Source organism: Geospiza fortis, unplaced genomic scaffold, assembly GCF_000277835.1.
Source record: "Geospiza fortis unplaced genomic scaffold, GeoFor_1.0 scaffold40, whole genome shotgun sequence".
In the NCBI taxonomy this organism is placed as follows: Eukaryota; Metazoa; Chordata; class Aves; order Passeriformes; family Thraupidae; genus Geospiza; species Geospiza fortis.
Window position 1 is genome coordinate 7,521,895 of NW_005054297.1, and position 21,567 is coordinate 7,543,461.

Consider the following 21,567-nt stretch of genomic DNA (forward strand, 5'->3'; position numbering starts at 1 on the left):
CAGCTCAGCAGCACTGTTGCCAATTTTTAAATGTGACTTAAATTCCAACCACAATGAAAACACTGAAGGGTCCTTTTTTTTATCAAGCCTTACAGACTTGGCTAAGGAATCAATGGAGGGAAGAAATTAAACCCATAAAACTAGGTCATTTACTTGTGAAGATGAAAACCAAGCAATAATGCCTTTGACTTAATGTCCTGAAGTCCAAAAAGGAAGATATCAAAACACAGAATAAAAGAATAAAAGAAAAGTAAATAACAAAAAGGGACATTATTCATGAATTTAAAGCGGTCAATCTATATGCCTAATTTTAAAACTGAGCATTTTCCCCTCATTCTAATACAGGTGGTTTTTTTTCCCTGGGGACTGAAATAATAATAATAATAATAATGCATTATGTACCAAACACTAAAGATATCTTATTATTAAATATATAAAGCTACCATATTTGGGCATCTTTAAGAGTTCATGCTCTAGAAATATAGAGATAACTAGAATCTCCCCTGCTATTTTTGACTTTTTATCTGATACAGAACACAGAGTAAAAATTAATGAAAGACTTTATTTGCAAGATTGCAAAAAGGGGCTCATACCGAAGTTCTTTTCCCACAATTTCACAAGTAATCTTGGACATACTCATTGTAAATCTAGGTTTCCATTTCCAAAATGATTTTATGTGGTAAAATATATGTATATATTATGAATTATTATTGTAATATGTATCTCCCCTCAGCATTTGCAAGAACATAAAAAAGTTGCAGAGATGCCAATGCTTTCCTCTGTATTGACTTACAATACCAATTACATGTTAAAGAAGTCAAATCTTTATCTGATATGGCAGCTATGCTTTTTGTGTAGCTAGGAGTGCTTACTAGTGCACCTCTGTCATCACTCTCAACATGCCATCCAAACTAATGGTGCATCAGAATACTTTTGGTGATGCTGTATGAAATTGCTGCTGAAAGGAAAAAGCCACTGATCTTTTTAAGGGACAGAACCTATGAACACTTGAAAATATGCAGGTTTTTTTCAAAATGAATTAACAAAATATTTATTGTAATTAATAATGTGAAATAAAATCTTTCTTTAAGATATTTATTTGGCAGATTAATGAGGTTTTTAATGGATCTATATTCAGTATTTCCATAAAACATGGCTTTAAAAGGGGAGGCTTGATATAGGCTTGCACATGAAGGACAGGTTGCTAAAGCTGTAATCGCCGGTATTATTGTTTTCCTTTGGGACACAAATTAATAGGAAAGATATGGCAAAATATCCAGTGATTCACCCACTCAGAAGTGAAAGGAAATGGAACTGATACTATAGAGGTATTTGTAATTGATTTTCTACCGTAGTGAAGAATAAAAGCAAAGAACTGACAGAATCTGCTCATGTTTCCTCGTACTCTCATTTATTTTCAGCAGAACCAAATTTCACAGCAGAAACTGGATGTGAGGGACCAATCTGACTTTTCTTTATGCCCCAGCACGTGTAACACATCAGATGCAGAATGGCTGCAGGGACTGCGCTCATGGAAATCGGGCTGTGGGAGGAGCTTTAGCACAAAAAAAAAAAAAAAAAAAAAAACCCACAGTGAATTTTTTTGCCCGAGAAATCTATCGAGAACAATCCGCCCCGACTCCCCTTGTACAGCAGGGCAGGACACTGGAAAAGAAGTCAAGATCAAAGTCTTAAAAAGTGCTGAGGTTCCCAGCCCATTAAACACTATCGAGGTTTAACAAGGTGCTAGTAGAAAAATGTACTTTGTCGTTTTACTTTTGCTTCTGTGTACTTTTTTTCAGTAAATCTAGCCCCCCACATGTCTTAAAATACATGCATCCTCCAGATTTTACTTTACTTTTGAGTGTGTTAACACTGCTCTCAAGTTTTAAGACTACTGTCAAACTTCATGAATTTCCACAATTGTTTTCTGCAAGTTTCTAGATAATTAAAAGTATTTTGTCAAATGTGTGCCAGATAACTAAGAGACCTGATGACACAGACTGTATAAAGGTCTTCTGTAGATCTTTAAATAGGCGGTTTTAAATACTCACTCACTACCCAAGTTTATAAGGAATTTTTCTGCATATTTGACCATTCACTTAAATACTTACATAACTCAATTTCTTTTTGACAAGTTCTTGAAAATAAACTTATAATAGCATAAAATAATAGCAACATTTATATAAGGAGATGTTGCATGTACTACAATAGTGACAGAATAATGATTACAGGTGTATCTTTTACTTTTGCCAGAGATCTCAGGTTTTGGTGTTTTTGTACTTCTGATATGCAGGGTGTTGTTCTATGAAAGAACCACTAACATCCATGAAGCTGTAGAGAGTAGTAAGCTCTTTTTTAGCCTCTGTGACAAATTTTCCTACACATCATCTATGACGTAGGATGAGGCAGTTTGGGCAAAAATTTATTATTGTAAGGGTCTTGAGAGCTCTTCTTTGGGAGCCAGCTAAGTACCAGCATGTCCATGGAGAATCTGGTTCTGCTGATTGCTGAGGGGACAGGCTCAGAGTGTTAGGCTGGGGTCAGGACTAAACCCCTGCCCACGGAGGCCAGGCCAGCTCCCGGCTGAGGCTGTGGGACCAGCACTGGCTGGTGAGGAACAGCCCTGGCATCCTCATGAGCATCCCCCAGAGCTCCCAGGGAGCCTGCAGCTCCTGCTGTGTGCTGACAGCTGTTTGCCATCTTTTCCCATAAGTCCTCCTCTAAATGGTGCTCTCAAGAAATCGATGGGCAGCAATGTTTCATTCCACAGCTTCTGCTGACATTAATATTCATTTTGTGACACAGCTCTGACCTTGTGAAATGCCCTTCAGAAGGTTAATATGAATCTCCAAAGCCTCTTTGGGTTTAAGTACAAAACCTGGGATTATCCTAGTCTAAATCAAGGCTGTGGATTAATGAATATAATTTAAAGTTATTAATTTAATTGCAACATCCTGGCATCTGTTCTGTTTTAATTTAACTTTGCTATTTAAAAAAAAATGTTTCCAGAAAGTATATTTAAACTAAAAATAATTATCCTCTTTGCATTATGACTTCGTCTTTGTAAACTGCCCATGCAAAACGAGAAGAAAGAAGCATGATACATTTAGCTCTTTTTTCTTTTTCTGTTTTGTTTGTGTTTGAACATCTTGCATCATCTTTCCATTATTATTTTCATTCATTTAATGCGCTGATATTTTTAATACAACAAAATTATCATTTTGGTAATTTTGATCATCTCAGGAAGAGTTTCATTGTAAATAAAATTTCAGTTCAAATTTAGTGCATGGAGTGAATTAGATAATTTCTTTGCCTTTTCAATTCCAATTCTGAAATGTGTTAGGGAATGGAGTGTGAAAGTGGAACCCATTGTATCCTAACTGATGCTGCAAGAGATATGCAAAAAATGAACCAAAAAACAAAGAGGAAACAGTGAATAAAAAATGAACACTTCTAAATAATTATCTGGAAAACAACATAATTAAGAAAAGTGTGAGGGAAAATATCTATATCCATGATAGTTTTTACTTTATGAGTGATTTAGTTAGCAAACTCTGAAATAATAATAACAAATAATGAAACTAAGAGTACATGTTTCTATAAAGTATTCCCACAGGAATGGCTTCCAGATTAAGAGAAGCTAAGTAAATTTGAACTCTTCACATTGTGAAGATATACCAGGAGAGCATAAAACTATGGCAAAGGAAGTGAATAAAAAAAATCTGTACAGAACTAGTTAAAAAACTTTTCAGTTCAGTGAAGTTTCAGAAATTAGGTTAGAAATAAATTTTAAAATAAGGAAATATTCTGAACTGGGAACTGCTTGTCATAGATAATTATAAATTCATCAATGACAATATCTCATTTAGCAGCTGTGAAACCTCAAGCTCAGAAAATCCCTAGATCATTGGCTACAGTACTCTCAGATGTTATCTCTGAAAAAATATATGTCATATATTTAATGTGCGTAGTTCTGTGGTTGGTTGCTAAGAATTTTGTGAACTCCACTCCGTTCTTCTCATGTGGGAACTAAAGTATTTGAACAACCTGTATTATCACAAAGCCTACCATACAGACATTGTATTTCTGAATAAAATTTCTTAGATTATGTAGTGGCATGTCAGGCCATATATATTCTTTTGAATGTTCTCCCAGTTTTACACAGGTTCATGAAAAATCCATTCCATTTAATCCATCTGTCCCTCTTATCCTTCTTTAAAGAAATTTAGGATAAATTTAATGGTAAGCAAGTACTAACATACTTCCCTCGATAAAATAAATGAATAAAACTTTCAGAAAACACTGATTTTGTGAGAAATTATGAAGGTTGGAAAATTGCAGTTTATATCAACCATATGTTAAATGAGTGGTAATTTAACTAGGTTTGATACAGAATGTGACTCTACTTTTCTGTTATTCCAGTGGGGAAATACTTTTCTTTACACAGATAATTTTTTTTCACCAAGGAATTAGTGTAACTTCAAGATCTCCTAATTTTTATTAATTCTTATTTTGCAGAGAAAGTGTTTTATCTATTTAATTTTTACTTTGAACAGTCAACAATACTTTTTGAGAATTTGTGTTTTTAATTGAAAAAAATTAAAGGAGATCTACCACTTTGTCAGTAAGACAGTTTAAGTAAAAAATATAGCAAACCAATCAACAACAACAGCAACCAAAACAAAACAAAAACTCCCACACACACAAAAGAAAAACAAAAAAAAAAAAAACCAAACCAACAAACCACCCAGCATTTAAAATGGCAAATCATTCTAGTTCCCTTTTAATTTTCTAGTAAGGAGTTTGAAGGACACTAAGAATCAGCAATTTTAGTTTTTTTATAGGATAGGAAGAATTAATGGAATAGTTTAAGTGTTCAGCATGATTTGGGATTATGAGACCAAAAGGTGACAAAAGGACCTTTCTATTGCAAAAGGACAAAGCTGAAGCAGGAAGATGGTCCATTTATATCAGCATTAAGAATGCATCCCATTAGTTCTAAAGTTTGTGAAATCACTTTTCTTTGAATCTCTCAGGGATAATTCACCTAAATTAGCATTAGCTTTAGGAGAGAGCTGTGATCTGAATGCTCCTCTCTTAGTTTACTCAAAGAGAAAAACCTAGGTTTAATTTATTTAGTGACCTTTGTAGATTTCAAACTTGAATGATTTTCTTTCTTTACAGTCCTTGGTAGACTCAAGGCAGGAACTAGCACTTTTAAATGGTGATTGCCTTATTCACAGAAATAGACATAGAGCCTAGGGGCTCTTTTATGCTTTTCTGACAGACACTTCAGCAAACATAGTGCTTTATTCACGTAAAATATTCCTTGAATTCTTGAAACAAGTAGTTCTCTATTTTCTAAATCATTTGATGTGATGAGTGTTCAGGGTAGCCTAATGAGGTGGAGCTATTAAAAATGCAATGATAACTGTCAAATTCTTTTAAAATTACTCTGAAAGAGAAGATAATGATGATAATTCCAGTTCTGAATACCTGTATTCAATTAATTTAATGCTGTTTTAAAGTAAAATGCAGAGTAGTCTATGGATTAGAATACTGTTGTCCTCATGCTGCTGACCAAAAATCCAGTTACTTAGATGATCTTTGTTCTCAAGCTTATTTATCTCAACAAATTGGCCTACAATTCTTTTTAAGTCAACAATTTGCAAATTATAAGTGATGGATATAATCCTTTCAGAAATAAAGCAAGACATGTCTAGTATTCCTTGAGAAACTCCCTCTTTCTCTTTAACTTCTGATGATAATGAGTAAATGGTAGCAACTTTCCCATAACAGAAAGGTTAAAACAAGGGTAGAAGAAAGATCTAAACACGGTTTCACATTGCCTTCCTAGTGCAGACTTAGACAACTAAATGTTTACATGATTACTTCTTATATTAAGAAAGCTTCTATGGCTTGTCTTACAGTGTGTTGGGATTTATCTTGTTTGTTTCCGACGTCCAAACTTTGGCACTAGTCTTTGATCAGTCCTTGTTAAAGGCTGTACTCAAATCTGTGTACTGTTCTAAAAGATAAACATTTTAGGGCTCAGGATTCTGACATGAAAATCCCCTTTTTGATTTGATTCAAAAAAATTAGAAAAAAAACCCAACTAATTGAATTTTAATGAGAAGTCTGAGTCCCATGAAGAGGTGTTCTAAACTTGCAGACTATTGCCAAGAGCATATTGTGAGCTTACTTGGTTTCTGCATGTAGTATTTGTTAAGAAAATATTTATATACGCTGGTAAAACAGGAGAAAGAACAAAATAGATTGTTACAAATATTTATTGTAAATGTCTGCAACAAGGTACAACACCTGTGGTGAAACTCATCACATTCTTGCCATGTATGAAATACAGTAACACTGGAACAATTAAAGCTTCATTTTTTACTTATTTATCATTTTGAAGTGGATCTATGTTCTGCTACTTTGATAAATAAATGGAATCAATATAATGACAAAGAAAATGCATAGATTATTACTAAGGAAACAATCTCAATTTACTGCTAAACAGGAAACTTTTTGCTTTATTCACTTACAGAATACAGAATGATTCTCAAATCAAGAATCTTTCTTTTTTTTTAATCACAAATTCTCTAAATAAAATTTTATTGAAGAGATCCAATCAAATAGCAAGTGACAAAAAGTAAGAGACTACTCACTGGAGCCTTTGTTCTGCAATGAATTAAAGCTCGTAATTATCAAACAGTAGGCAATTAAATTGTTTTTCTATCATCTCAGTTATTGTTTGGCAAAACTTATGTTTGATTTTTATTAATTTATTTTTTGAAATCAAAATTTTTTTTAAATGACAAGATTTTTTGCAGGTAAGATTTCTGTAGCTCTTTGATTACCAAAGCTCTGTCATTTCTCATTCACAGCCTTTCGTTCTTACATCTGAACTCAATCTGTGAAAGAGTTTCTTTGCCTTTCTCTACACCTCACCACTATTATTGGCTTTATCTGCAGTCTCTGTAAATACACTTGCTTGGGTAAGAGAATGTCCTTGTTTAAGAAATATATTATACATGTGATACGTGCAATTGCAACCTTCCAACAATCTTTTGAAAATACCATAATGCCATATATTAATTAATTAAGATTTTTCAATATTTCTATATTGGAGAAAGGGTTTAGTGAACACAATTATGTCATCTGAATTTCAAAACTATATCACAATTCTTGGGTTTTACCCAAGTTTTAATGAAAAGATGTAGAGTGAACTTGATCAGATGTAATTTTTTTCCTTTTCATAAAAGAGTGTTCTCAAAACTACATCAAGGATCCTCTGAGTCGACCTAACTTTCTGCAGCAGATAACAGGAAATGTACAAAGATGATACAGAGATGGTAAATGTGGTCTACAAAAAAAAAAAATTGATACTTCAGTGCTCTGACAATGTATTCTGTAGACTGCTGTATATGAAACTTCACAGTTTTCTTTCACAGATGTTGGTGTGAATATTTTCTTCAGGTCTGATCCATGTCAGTTGGCACCTCCTGTCCCACTATTTCTTCAAGGGTCACTTTGAGTTTCTAGTTCAGAGAAAAGTAAAAAATGCAAAATAAAAATCAGTCAAAATCATTGAGTTTCTTTGGGTTGCATGGCAAAACTGTGAAGCTTCCCTGATGTTTTTCTGCAGCCACAGATCATCTCACTTTATTTCAGAACTGGAAGTAAGTGCATGCTAAGTAACAATGAGATTCAGTAGACCCCTAAGTATATAAACCCAAATTGCATATCGTACTGCAAACTGATCTAAGACTATGTTTCCAAAAGTTCACATTTCTGTGTGTTTGCAGTGGCGCTTTAAAGGCCACGTCCTTCAAAAAATAACCCTGTAAGAATAACACAGATTCACAAAATATGTAATAAACATTCAGCAAAGAGATTTTTGTAATGAAATGTCTGCGAAGAAAAAATTGGCATCTAATGAATATGGTGTCAGTTGTATACCCAATACCAGGACAAAGAGGAGATGCTAGAATGCCACTAATCTTAGAGCAGTAACAGTTATATTCTGTTCTTTCCAATAAAATGGAAAAAAACTGTTTCAGGTTCCGAAATAATCTTCTGCAGAACTCTAAAGCCTGGTATGATTTAGATAGACACTGGGATACAGGAAACACAGGAAATTGACCATCCTACTCTATACCTCATAAATGAACACTTTCCTTGGTCTGATAAATGTTAAGTTTTAATATATATATTACAATCCACGTTTTAATAATAAAATAAATATCCATAAATAATAATACAATATGTATTACTGTACTAATAAGCTGAAACACTTCGGAGCCATTAGGTCTGATTTTAGGTAGTTGTTAGGATAATTTAATTCAAGATTTTCATATAGGAAATTAATCTTTTTTTCCCTAGCATCCCTTCCCTGTCCCATGTTGTGCTAATCTTTTCTGCAGTTTTAGCTAGCCTCAGTTGATATGTAGTTAGCTTAAAGAAGTTATTATTCTTATATGATGGATAATTTTGTATCCAAGTTAGAAAATTATGGTCTGGATGAGCAGACAGCTGAACAGATAAAACATAGCTTGGAGGACCTGTCTTGGAGGAAAATAGTTAATAATAAGTCTTCTTCTACCTAGTGGTCGAAAACCTGGAGGCATCTGTCTTTATCAACTATATGGAAAACGTAACAATGTGTACCCATCATTTCCAGATGACACCAAATTGGCAGGCAAGGGGTAAAGAGAAGGAGGGGAATCAGTTAATACTCTCTATGGCAAGGCTGCCTTGTAGGGAACCCTAGAGCCCCTGAAAGAATGGGCTGCCAGTAAGTAAGCTCATGAAATTTACACAGACTGATACTAAATCCTGCTGCTGGGTAAGCAGAATTCCCCTTGCAATGTCACAAGCTGGGGCCTGACTGACTGGGCAGCAGCTCTGTTGGAAGGACCTGGTGTGCTCTGGCATCAAAGTCAGAAGGGTCCTGGGCTGTCACTAGGAACCCAGCCAGGAGGTTAAGAGGAGTGATTACTCCTTTCCTCATAGAACCCTAGCCTGCATCTAAAGTCCTGTGCCCAGTTTTTGGGCACCCCAGTCAATAATGACATTGATAGACTGGGTGAATGCAGTAGAAGGTTTTCAGGAGAATCTGAGCAAGACGGAATTGTTTAGCTGGAAAAGAGAAAGCTTTGAGGGATCCCTACAGAAACCTGACAGCCCCTGTAGAAGGGCCACCCAAAAGACAGAACCAGGCTCCTTCGCAGTGGTGACAAGAGAATGTGAGAAATTTGCAGAAATTGAAACAAGGAAACGGTCCAGCTGGATATAAGGAAAAACACTGTCCTCAAGAGAACGAGCAAGCAGATAACCATACTGCTCAAAGAGATTCTGCAGTCTCCATCCTTGGGGGATGTTTGAGAGCCAACTGGATCAAGTACTGAGCAATCTTGTGTTATCTCAAACTTGGTCCTACTTTATGGTAGGTGTTGGAAAAAAAGATGTCCTGAATTCTCTTCCAAATACAGCTCCCTTTCAACTGAATTATTCTATAATTCCATTATTGCTAAAGATTTTTGAGTGAAATATTATTCATGCTGAACTTATCTGGATATCCTTCTTTGATTTCACTGGGGCTAAATGCTGGAATGGTTTTATTTTATGCAAATATGAAGCATTTGTGTGAAACCAAAACACAACTCTTCCCCCTCCCCTTCCCATTCATTTCTATAGAAATACTTGATCTGACAAAAGTAGACCCTGTGGAACAGTGTAACAAAAATGAAAAAAAAATTGCACATAGAAAAGGCAAAATAACTCAACAAGAGTTGCAAAGGTCTCTACAAGATCTTCCTTTTTTTGTAACAGTAAAGTGGCTTCACTGTATGACAACACACAAAGCATACTTTCAAGGTTATGAAGTAAAATTACTTCAGTGGGGTTAGGAACAAACTGATATGTTTATGTTATGCACATAACATTCATGTAGGCACATAAATGTCATGTGCCTACAGATTGCAGTCAGTTATTTTCTTGGCTTTATTTTTTATTTTATTTTTTCCTCACTGAAAATAGATTCCTCACATGGGTATGTCTAAATATATGTGTTTTATAGCTTATTTGATAAAACCTGAAGATTTTTTATGATTTAGTAATCTGACCTGCTGCAAATCATAGGCCTGTTTACAGTAAGAGATGATAATATGTCATACAAAATTGAATTAGAAAATAGATTTTATTCCTTTTTTGAATACAAGTTGCCAGATGTACACCCATTTCTTCACATGCTTAGTACCTGACATTTCTGTGATGATAAATTTTATGTAGTTAACAGCCTCCTTTTTAAAGTCTTGCTGTAATGGGCAACATCTTCAAAATACTTTGCTCAGCAAGCAAGTAATCTAGGATTTAAGGTTGCTAGGATAGGCAGGGCTAAAGTATCAACCAGGTATCTTCTACAAGTGACCACTAGACATGAAACAGCCCATAATCAACTGGTGAAGAACACATTAGGTTTGAATATCAACCACAGTACTATTTATAGGGCGATAAGAATTAATTTTATTCCTATCACACAAAAGTTCATGACAGATACTGTATATAACAGACTCAAAACTCTCTATGTGTAAGTAGCACTAAAAAAAAAAAGGTGAAAAGAACTTCCTCATCAAGCAGGATGAACTTGTCACAGCAGCTGTCACCAGATTCCTGAGTTTTGTGATTTTCCTGAGATCAGTGTTTGTAGCCATGGCTTCTGGCATTCTGTGATTTTTGCTTTGGTTGGTGGAATGAGCTGGTATACAGTTGTACACTGCAGGCTTTACAAGGAGCTTTCAAATTACAACCCTTAGGACTGAAATGAAGGTGAGCAGAGAGCAGCTTCAGTGACAAGGGGGCAGAGACACAACGGCTCAGGTCAGTGGATTCAAGAGACAGGTTCAATATGGTAGGCTATTGTGGATAACAGGGAAAATGATGAAATATAAAGGATTTAGGCACATATCACATATTAAAATCCAAACATGTTTGCTATTAAAATATTTTTTAAAAAAATAGTCTTGACAGTATGATGCTGGTTTATATAAATATGGGAACGAAATGCAAAGCTTATAGAGTCAAGGGATTAAAGAAATATTTGCAAACCTGGGACTGAAACTGAAATATGTATTGAAATCTTTCTAATGTTTCAGTCATGTTTGTCTTCACATTATTACTTTTGGTCTAAATTTCAGATACAGATGTTCACTTCAGCACATAATTTATTTTCAGTTTTGCATCTCTGTATTTATGAATACTGTAGATGTGTGCATTTCTTTAAAATCAATAGGTTTGAAGATACATGATCACCTTGGAGATTTTAAAAAAATGAACATATTTTCTTTCAGAATAAAATATATTCAATATATATGGTGTTTTAAGAAGCTTCTGAAATTCATATTTCAGAATATAAAAAGGTCTATATAAGTGCATTGTGTGAAAGAGTAATATTCCAGTGCTTCTGGTCACTTATGAAATTTGATTTCCTTGAAGTTGTATTCACTCAACTATTCATAAATAAAATCAATGCTTATGCTTTCAAAATTTTGTTTCACTCTGACAAATAGACTACATCATGAGTTTTAAACATTGGCATATATTGACATTAAAAGTTGTCCCATATTAAACAGATTAAATTATATGAAAAGAAGCTATCTCTAATCATTCTTAACACTAGAATGCTGTGCCTATCACAGGATGCCCAATATTTCACAGTGTACTAATGTATTGGGGTAGCTCAAGTATCTGAAATTCAGGAGCTGGATAGGATTTTATTATGCTATTATGTTTAATAACAAATATTAACCAGGAAAATATATTCCACATAGCAAGGTAGTACATTTGAGTCCAGTAGTTCACTAAAAGAAATCTTAAGACTAGCTGCAGCTTCATTCTGAGCACTAAATTATGAAAGAAATCCTTTTTATCACCAAAACTTTTAAGTATATCAGATACAAAGGATCAGCTTTATTTATTCCCTGTTGTGGCCTGATAGACTAAACCTTTATTTTACAAAATTGAACCAATTATAGAGAATATATTATTATATTCTTAGTAATTTTGTTTTTTTCTATTAAAAGTAGAGTTTTTCAATGACTTAAAATCATATTATTGTGTATCATATTAATTTTTCTTGATTTTTTTTTAAACTCAGGTTCAGTTAACCTTTGTAACTTGTTCAATGAGAAAAACCAGTGATCTGTATCACTATACACAATTAATGGTTGAGCAGCCTATAATAAATGGAAATGCCATCATAGCCTAGCAATTAGTGCATGGATCTTCTTCAAAAGCTTACACACTTTTCTGTCTGCAGCATTTAATTTTGCTCTGTGACTAAAATTGTATTCAAAGTGAATGGCAATATTCAATTACTGTGGTACCGCATTATGGGAAATTGTCACAATTTTGAGTAATAGCTCTTGTGGAAAACAATTAATTTGGTGTCCTGTTGCTAGGTCAAGTATAAAAGCTAATTTCCTGGAGGAAAGAAAGATGTTTATCAGCATATCTTCTTTGATGTTTTAATCTGAAACACAAAGTTCTTATTTCACTGTAAAAAGTTTTCTTGCATATATTAAAAAAATTATAAGATAAGAAAGAGGTAGTAGCAAAAGATTCACTGAAAATATGTGTGAGGAGTACAGGAAAGACAAGAGCAAGAAAAAGTACATTTCTCTCAAGTTTTATCGTAGGAAAATTTTCCTATGTGCATAGAAATTGGCACTTGCCAAAACTGGTTGAACTACACAATTTTAGTGAAATAGAGCAGTTGAACACACAAAGAGTGACAATTCCCTTTCCTCTAAAATACAAGCCAAAATAGAGCTCTTTCATGTGCCAGCAAGCACTAAAAGGAACAGGGTTTTTTTCTATTTGAGTCCAAGAAAAAGGAAGAAAGAAAAGCGTTTATTCTTACCACCATTCTACACTTTAGTATATTTCTTGATATATATTTAGTATTTAGTATCTTTCTTTAGTGTATTTCTTTACTCTGATTTCCATTCCTTCTTGAAGAGACAGTTGAGGTGTTTTTTTGCTGTATTTTTACCCCTTGATCAAGCCACTGATCTGTTACCATTTTCATGAGTGGGCATACAGTAACTCTAAGTTACAAAACTCAGGGTGTTTTTTGAGACTTCTGTTAGTGTAATACATTACCCATTTTGTTTTCTTTAATGTTTATAAATAATTTACTCCAAAAATACAAATGTGCAGGATGACATATTTACATGATGAATATATTCATGAATATTTATACCATATAATTCCAGATGCCTAAGTTATACGCCTGAGTTAGAAGAAAAGTTTCCAAACAAGCCCATTTTTATCATTTGAACAAAGCAGGAACTTAACATGAGCATTCTTAATAATGTCTCTCTCCATTTCCCTCCTTCTCCCTCACTGCTGTATGCCTGAGTACTCCTCAATAAATTAGCTCACTAGACAAATTATATCAAGCTAATGTAAGGAAAGAAAAGAGAAGACAATTATCAAATGGTTAAAGGTGAAAAGAGTATTACCCCCTACTTCAAATTATAAGAAACTGAATGGTAGGGAAAATGAGTCTCAATACCTGGATGACATCCCACAGCTATGTTAACAATTGTATTAAGATCTGAGTTGTTTGTTTGGGATGTTAAGATTTAAAGGTCTTCTTTCTCCTCAGAATTTTTGAAACCACAGTATCTACATTTAGATTCTTTTCTCTTATATACACATACTGTTATAACTTACTTTTGCATTCCTTAATTTATTGTGACATCTCTTGTTTTAAAATTGTGTCACCAAACTTGGCCTGACTGTACATTTGTGAATTTCAGGGACTTTGAGGTCAGACAAGAAGTAATCAAAATGGAACTGGAAAAACAAAGTGATTTTTTTTCTCATGACATTTGGCATAACTAAAACAAAAATTTAAATGGCACAAATTTATTAGAGTCTAGAAATTATATCTCTAAGTAGAGATGCAGCACTTTGACAATCACACTTGCATGACTGAATTTGACATATTTAAGTTTAGCAAGTGCAATAAAGCAGTCATTCTTCTAATATTACCTGATTTTATTTTCACAAACACTTACATACTGGGAAATTTTTGCTCATTCTTACAAAACATATAGAACCCAACTGTGCATGGTCTGGATGTCTATGGTGTCAGAATGTTGCTCTAGAATGATGTTTAAAATTATTTTCATATTTAAATAGATCTTTCTGTCACTATTTTACTTGTTAGAATAGTCACATTATTACATTGCCAATAGATACAATAGAAAATGTTACTTTGCAAATTTGCCTGTCCATCTTGAAGTTCATTTAGCACCTTTACATATCCCTTATTTAATATAATAAATATTTTAAATAAAAATCAATAAACTAAAAATTATTAGAATCTATTCAAAACTATAAAATGCAATTTTATTTTATTAGTTAAGTATAATAAAAGTTAACTTTTCCTATTGCTGAAAATAACTCTTGTTGATTCATAGAGTAATTTAGAAAAAACACCTCTTTTCAAAAGTGGCCAGCTATGATTCAAGAACAGCTTTCACGAGGATTCTTCTTTGGGCTTTGTGAATTTAGTTAAATCAACTTTCTGTTTTCTGTATAACATCATCGCTTCTTGTAAGTTTTGCAGTGCAGAAAGTGGACATTTTCCTTAGCAGAATTTTCTCTTGATTCCAGAAATGACATCTTTCAGTCTCTTAGGAAAAAAAAAGTTTGGTACCAGAATGGTTTTACTTCATGTTTGGGATTTTTTTTTTAAACTCTAAGTGCTATAACAAAATGTATTGCTGTGAATCTGCATTTCTCTCAAAACCAGGAATTTCAAAAGAAAGTATTTAAAATTTTAATATAATGGTCATATAATTTTCTTTCTGCTAATATATATTTATTCCAAAAGGAATAAAAAAAATCTCAAAAATTTTTCATGTGCATTGTAGAAGAATTCTAGACAATACATGTTATTCCTTTAAAATGTACATACTGCAGTAAAACTTTTTATCCTAAGTTTCCCTGTGTTTTCTGATTAGAAGTGAGGAATAATGCATTATTCTTCAGATGACAATTTTAGTAGGCCTCAGAAAATATGTAACCATTTTATTACTATTCATTTATGCATACAGTTAATCATAAACTACAAAGGATTGTTAGTTTCAAGCCCTTAAGAAAAATTTATGAGGTCAATTTTTAAAGAATTATTCCTCTGGGCTGTAATTAGTATTTTGTAGCATATGCAACCTGATGTTATCGTAGGAGGCAATTTGAACATCTGTGTGTATTATTTGAAAGGTTTAATCCCAAAGAACCTTCTTGCTTTGTGATGTTAGGATGCACATTAGAAAAAAAATGGAAAAAGCAGAAGGACTCATTGCTATTGGATTGGAATACTGAGAAATATACAACAGCTTTGTTTTTGTTTTGCTTCTTAACATACTAGAGCATATAGGACCATATGAAAAGGCTTTACAGTGAAGCCTCATTTACTCCAGAAGTAAATTTATTTATTTATTTAATGAGTTTTTCACAGCTATGGAAGGTTACAATACAGATTTTTTAAAATAGCTAAATATATCTATGCAAAAATACTTACCCACACCTAACATTCAGGATTAAATATTTTGTACATTGAAGTTATAGACTACTGGAAACAGATCTATTTTCATCTAAGTAAATTCTTAGGAATTAAAGAAGATTAAAAATAGGGCTGGTGCATTTCAGAAATTATTTCTTCTAATAGACTAGGGAAAAATGTTAATCACTTTATTTACTGATAAATATTAATTTTAAGAGTACAAAAAAAACCCATAATCTATTCTGACAAAGTTGTTAGGGAAGTCCAGCACTGTGAAAACTGTACAGAACTAGAGTCAGTCTTTGATAATATCTCACCTGTTTTAGTACAGATCCTCATAATACACAGTATTGGTGGAAAATGAGTTCCTCTTCAAGTCATCTCTTCTGTCACTCCACAGCGGGACATTTTATATAGCAAAAGAGGACTCAAATATTTGATGCTTGGAGATAATATTCTGGGGTTCAGTAATTATGTCCCTGCAGAAAAGCATTGTAGTCGCAGTTCTTAGTCCTGCAATATCCTGGTTCTTCCACTTTTCACAAGCTTAAATGCTCACCTTATTTTTGTTTAAATGACTTCTTTAAGCTATATAATTAACTATATGAAGTAATCAGTTATTGGATTTATTTAATTTGTGATGTTTAATTAATGATCACTACAGTTGTTGGGTTTTCCCTCCCAGGGAAAATGTTAAGAGTTGCAGGATGCCTTCTTTCAGAATACAAATGGCAAAATACTAACCAGATTTCATTTATAGGTATTTCAGTAGAATTCATCTCCAGAAGTCCTGGAATCCTTTCACTTCTGTAGAGCATTGACCCTGGCTGGATACCTGACATATACCAAGGCAGCTCAACCACTATGGGGGGAGAAAATATAATAAAGGGTTCACAAGTTGAGAAAAGGACCAGGAGACATCCTTCACCAAATACCATCATAGGCAAAACAGGCTTAAATTGGGGTTATTAACTGAATTTATAACTATCAAAACCAGAGCAGGATAATGAGAAGTAAAATAAGACCTTAAAAACACCTTGCCCTCACCTATTCCTTTTTCACAGCTCTACCTCCTTCCCCAGCAGCACAGGGAGAGAGGGAATGAAGGTTATGGCCTGCTCAACACAAGTAATTTCTGCTGCTGCTCAGGGACAGGGTCCTTCCCCTGCTCCAACATGGGGCCCCTCCCATGTGAGACAGTTCTCCATGAACTTCTCCAACATGAATCCATCCCATGGGCAACAGTTCTCCACAAATGGCTGCAGTGTGGGGCGGTTTTTAGAAGGTGCAGTCCTTCAAGGACAGGCTGTTCCAGTGTGGATCTCCAAGGGGTCACAAGTCCTACCAGGAAACCTGATCTGGGGTATGGGCTCCTCTCTCCATGGGTCTGCAGGTCCCTGCCAGGACCCTGCTCCAGACAGGCCTCCCATGGGGTCACAGCCTCCTCTCAGGTATCCACCTCCAGCACAGGGCTCCTGTGGTGGATCTCAGCATCCCCATGTTCCTCCATGGGCTACATGAGATCGGTGTTATGAGAAAAACTCTGAATTTTTCTTTTCTGGGAACAGAAAACTCTTTCTGTAGAATAAAAAGAAGTTGTGTTTCTGGGCACCACTGAAAAGAGCCTGGATCCATGAAACAGCAAAAAGCTTTGGGAAAATTTTAGAATTCAAAAATATTTGTTTTCTAGAAGCCATCCTTCAATATCCTCACTCTTCATATGTGCTTACAAATACTGTCAGCAGGTGATAAAATTCTTGGTTGCTGCTGGGAGCTTATAAAATCAACTATTTAATGTGACTAACATATGTTGAAAAACCTTTTTTTCAAGCACCTCTTTTCCCTTCCTCCTCAGCCTCTTTTACTCCTCCCTGCCACAAAGAAAACACATTGCTTTCAAAATTCCCACATATCTGAGACAAGCATTATTGACTGTATCGTGATGAATGTGTATATAAACACAAGCCTCTGCATACATATGTAGAAGGAGGCATTTTTGTGTGTGTCAAATATCAATATCTTAGAAGATTGTTCAAATACTTAACACCTCAAAGGCCAGCTGCACATGTGAGCACTTTGTTGGAATGTGCTGAGTACGCAGTGGCGAGTGACGAAAGCAAGCAGAAAGGTGCTGCTTACACACTGACTGGTATTTCCTAAGCTAGGTTGCAGAGAACAGTTTTATGGCCTAAGTCATTCTAAAGAGCCAGTGCTTATGTCCTTCAGTAAAAGCTGCTCATCCCTGTGGAAAAGAGCTGTACATTTCAGTTACATATGAGAAGGAAGGTTTAGTTTTGTCTGTTTGCTCTCTTCTTCATGGAGGAAAAAATTCACTTCAGGGTGTACTGATTAATGAAGGGCAAAAGTCCAGTTTTATAAATAGAGAATTTGGGACACAGATTTTCCAGAGTATTCATTACTATCTGCAGTTACTCTTTACAGAGAGATTTTGCATAGCCAGTCCCGAAACCTATTCACACATTGAGCAGAAATTACAAAGTTATATGATGGAATTTCAGGTATTTTTTATTTAGTTGTAGGATATCAGGACAAGCATATCCTCCCTGTGAAGCTAGAAATGAGTTCTACTTATTTTATTTGCTCCTTATCAAATATATGATTTCATTTGATTCACTCTGGGTTTTTTACCCAGTGGAATCCCAGTGGAGCACTGCTGTTAACTGACATGATTGCCCATAATATCTCTATTATACCTGTTATATCTTATCATGTCAAAGACTTCTAGCAGAGTCTTTAATTTGTGAATCATTTACAAAATAGTCCTTAACTGCACCTTGAAGTGTTGAGCTGTTACAGAAGGAGTAGTCTTTATCCTTAGACGACAAGACAGAAAAATAACGGTCAAAATCCTTTATAGAGGAATAAAAGTTGTTCTTTTTGCCGTTAGATGAAAGACTCCAAATGAAAAATTAAAATTAAAACAGGAATGAGACTTCATAACAAGGAATTACCAGGACAATTTAGAAAAGAAAACAAGAGAGAGGTAATAATTATTTTAGAAAGCTGGTTGAAAAGCTATTACAATGTATTACCTTCAGCAATGTCCAACAACTGTAGAATTAATTTAACCCCTTTGTAAATATAATCAAAGGACATGCCTAGGAGAATGAAAGGTTAGAATGAAAGGGCTTCCCAAACCACCAAAATACCCTAACCACTAATCTGAATAGCACATTTTTAACTCGCTTGACACTGAGGATAAATGTGGTGAATGGCCACAAAATATGCTATTCAGTAACTATTTTACCTACTAAATTTGGTTGATTTAAAAAATTATTATTAGGTTTTGTTCTATTTTCTTTTCTTTTGTATTAATTTGCAGGTTTTGTTGATTTTTAAATTTTTTTAAATCACAGAAAAGTCACTTTCTACTTGTTTTGACTACATTTTATTGAGCTCAATCCTTCATTTCCAAGTATCAAAAGAAAATATTTTTTGAAAAAAAGCTTTTAAAATTTCTAATGCACCAAAACAACTTTTCTGAAATAAATCACATATTCATTGACAATGATGAAATATCAAAAGCCATGGAAGTTTGACAGGGTTCAAGTGAGCTTAAATTGAATGTTCTGTCAAGGTTTGCTGCAAGCCTCTAAAGCAAACCTCTAATAAATCAGCAAGATAAGAGCTGAAAGTACTTTCTAGAAAGGTTGAACAGAAAGTAAATAATAAGCTTAAAACAATGAAAGTAAATTACCTATTTTGAGGTAAAGAAACTATCTAAGATGTTTTATGCAAAAGTCTAGGAAAAACAGCTATAATTACTGTTGAAGGTTATACATTCATTTGTACTTTGCCCTTAAATACTTTCCTTCAAATATATGAGCTAATCCAAAGAAGTAGAAATTAGTAATTTGACTGAATGTAATTAAGTCCCTTCAATTTTATAGCAGCCACAGAAGACTCTAAAGCCTCTCTGGAAACATGTTCCAGTGCTCAGTAACTCTCATGCTAAAAGAGTGTCTCCTGATGTTCAAATGGAACCTCCTGTGTTTCAGTTTGAACCCATTGCTTCCTGCCTTGTCACTGGGCGCCACTGAAAAGAGCTTCGATCCATCTTCTTTACTTCCTCCCATTAGGGACTTGGGTCCATTGATGTGATCTACCCTGAGCCTTCTCTTCTCCAGACTAAATGGTTCCAGCTCTCACAGCCTCTCTTCATTAGATGCTTCAGGCCCTTCATCATCTTAGTGGCCTTTTGCTGGACTCCAGCATGGCCATGTGTCTCTTGTTCTGGGGAGCTCAGAACTGAGCACGGCACTCCAGGTGCTTACTAGTGCTGAGCAGAGGGGAAGGATTGTCTCCTGCAACGCTCTTCTTAATGCAGCTCAGTGCGCCATTTGACACCTTTGAAGCAAGGGCACCCTGCTAGCCTGGGTTCAACTTTGTGCTCACTAGAATCTCCCTATCCTTTACTAAAAAGCTGCTTTCCAGCCGATCTGTCCCCAGCATATATTGGTGCATAGTGGTTTTTTCCTCCATAAGAGCAGGACTTAGCTTCCCATGCACAATAACTTCACGAGGTTCCTGCCAGCTCATTTCTCCAACCTGCCTCTGGAGGGTAGCATGACCCTCTAGTGTATCAGCCGCTAATCACAGCTTTTTGTCTTCAGGAAACTTGATCAGGTTACACTCTGGTTCATTATCCAGACCATTAACAAAGGTCTTTTGAATGGGATTGGACCCAGTGTTTAACTCTGAGGTATGCTGATAGTTACTGGCCTCCAACTAGACTTCATATCACTGAACCTCACCCTCTGGATGCAGCCATTCAGCCAGTTTGTAATACACCTCACTTGTTTGCTCATCCAACCCATCCTTTATAATTTTCTCTATGAAATGCAGTCCTGAAAGCTTTACTGAAATCAAGGTAGACATCCCTCATCTACCAAGCCAATTTATTCATTGTATGTTACCAGCTTGGTGAAACACGACTCTTTTTGGATCCATGCTGACTACTATCATCTTTTTCTCCTTCACCAGCATGGAGATTTTTTCCAGGATTAGCTGCTACATCAGGTTCACAGGGACTGAGGTGAGGCTGATTGATCTGTATTTCTCATGGGTCTTCTTGCCCTTCTTGAAGATATAAAAGATAAAACTTTCATTCCACAAAGTTGTGGTTAACATTGACTGGCCACTAGGTGTCTACTAAGCCAGTCTAACATTCCCCTTTCTCAGCTGGACCGGGAAGAGAAAGTATAATGAAAGATTCCTGGATCAAGATAAGGTTAGGGAGAGATCACTCTCCAGTTGCTGTAAAGGGCAAAACAGGCTCAACTTGGGGGATATTAATTTAATTTATTGCCATTTGAAAGTCAGATTAGGATAATGAAAAGGAAAGACAAGTCTTAAAACATCTTGATGCCCTGGGTTCAGATGCACTCCGTGCCTTCTCTACCTCTTATCCCTAAGTGGGATAGGGGGATGAGGAATGGAGACTGTGGGTCAGTTCATCTTTGTCTCTGCTGCTCCTTCCTCTTCACACTACATTTGCTGTCTGGCATTGGATCTTTTGGACTCAGAGGAAGCTTCTGGCACAGAAGCCACCTCTACTGGCTCCCCCACCCTCCACTAAAAGAGCCTTGGACGCAAACCCAACATACCCAGTTCTCAGGCATGTCTCACACTTGAATGATCTTTCAAAGATGGCCAAGAGCAGCCTCAGAACACATCAGCCAACTCCCTGTCAAGCACAGTTAATCCTACTACTACCTCCTGTGTTTTGCTGAAGGCTGATTGGATTAATGCCTTCTAACACAAGCCTTTTCAGTTCAAGTGCTTGTGTTCCATACTGGTTTTCTTCTTCTGACTTAATGGGTAGTATGAAGAATTCACTTTTTTAAGAGATTAATCTATATTTTATTCACTCTGTTGCCGATGTATTGCTGTATCAGCAACAGAAAGGTGTCTGGGGAAATATGTAGAAATAAAAGGCAAATGGAACTTGGGAGAAGGGAAGA